The sequence below is a fragment of the Habropoda laboriosa genome, unplaced genomic scaffold (assembly GCF_001263275.1).
Source record: "Habropoda laboriosa isolate 0110345459 unplaced genomic scaffold, ASM126327v1 scaffold346, whole genome shotgun sequence".
Lineage (NCBI taxonomy): Eukaryota > Metazoa > Arthropoda > Insecta > Hymenoptera > Apidae > Habropoda > Habropoda laboriosa.
In genome coordinates, this window is record NW_017100529.1 from 754241 (window position 1) to 756318 (window position 2078).

A 2078-nucleotide genomic window follows, 5' to 3' on the forward strand; every position below is an offset into this window, starting at 1 on the left:
AGTATGAGCGTTATTTGTTGGTTTATCGTTGAAAGTTTAACGGTAAAGATGTCAGTGGATGAGATACATTTCTGGAACCGTGTACTTTGCAAAGGGCAGAGAGGAAGAAAAGCCATTATCGCGGGGAGAAACTTGTGTACCATTTTTCGAGACAATATTGTGAATGTTTGAACGGGGTAGAAGTGGTCTGCGATGTTTGGAACTGGGGATTTAAGAGTTGAAGATGAATCTTGGTCGAGGAAGACGTCGAAGATTTTTGGAAGAAGTACAAAATGACGAGAAAGTAAACATACTGTAACATAAGTTAAATAGAGGGCACAAAAAATGGCATTTTATTTGATTTATTGGTGGTTACTAAAATTGTGTCTTTGTTTTCAAGATTTTTTGTGATTTTGTTTTAATAAAAAATGGTTATGAATGTTTTTTTCTAAATGTATTATAGTAATTGTTAGTTTTACTCGTAAACCAAACAAAAACTAATCTCTTATTCTCTTGATGAACGGAGATACCGTTTCTCACACTGTTTATGTGAGTCGATGCGTAGAGGAATAAAATATCCAAGTATTAAAAGCTGAAGCAGTTTATTTGAAACCCATTTTCCCAACAGTAATCGATAATAATTGTTGCATTATTAATTGAAATAACTGTGATACGCTTTAATCAACAGGTGTCTGATAATTTAATCAGAGAAAAGTTGTTAGATCGGTGGAATTTGAATTAATAACATGGATTCTTTAGGAAACTTTCTACTTTTCAGCAGTTAGAATCTTTCGTGGGCATTTCTCTGATTTGCAAAGTATCCTGTCACTACTTTCTCCAAGTTTGCCAAAGTTTTGATAGATTCCACACCTCGGAAACTTTTCATTACTTTGTGCGTTTTGGGAGATGAATCTTCCTTGAGTTTCCCACGTTTCAGATGAAATACACGAATAAATTTTGATCGAGTAAAAATTGAAATAAAAATTTTGTTCATTTTTTTTAACGAAATCGATTCTATTCAAATGTGCACAATTTTCGCCAACTTATTTACTGATCGTAAACGACAAATATTTTTGTCAAAATGTTCGACATTTACCTTGCATTTGTTAACTTTTCTTCGCAATACAATTCAGAAAAAAGGAAAAAGAACAAGAAACGATAAATGTATTAAATATATTCAACAGCAAACACAGTAAATTTCCATTTCGTCACGTTAACTAACAAAAGGTAAAAACCCATCGCTCATATTACAAACAAAAGATCGCTATTATGATTACCAATTACGTAAATCCGTTTCAGCGTACTTCTCAGTTACGAGAAATTTCGCAATCGCTCTCCTAACACGTCAAACCTGAAAGAATTCCGTATTACTAGAGAATTTTTAACCCATGTCTCATTTTGTCCGCGTCAATCCAACGATATTAACATAAATTCCAACTGAACGCGTTGAATAAATTCGAACTCGTCACCGGAGCTCGTCTCAAGTCGAACGGGATCCCAGACACAATGATTACAAATTGAACATAAATCTGGGCCCGAAAAACGTTAAAGCCGCCGGGTAACTGCCGAAAATTCCCAACTGGATGTGTATTCGTCAGCGTCTAAAAAAATCGTCATCCACCAGCGATGGAATTCCAAGTTCGTCCGTTTTCTAAGCTCGTTTCACGCCCTCGAGATCCGCTTTCTCGTGGATCTGCGAGGCGGGCGTGCATATCAAGACAAAGGGAGAGAACATTTGAGCCAATACATAAAATTCCCGCGACACCCGGCGCTCGAAAAACGGGCTCCATAAATAAAATCTCATCCGGGTCGCGCGGAGACGCAACCTCGAGACGTGCGTCGCATGTTGAGCAATTACGCGTTCTACGGTAGGATAAGAGTGTTTCTCGAAGTACGGTAAACTTTTGCTTATTCTGACAAATTGGCAGACACCAATGGTTTGATAATGCAATCGTATTACGTCGGTTGTCGATTATTTCGACGAATGTCTAGGGTAGAGAGAAATTTAACGAGGTGTTAGAAAAGGGTAGATTCTAAATTAAATAATAAAATTTTGGGGTGAAGAGAAACATATTGAGGTGTTGGGAAAGGGTGGATTT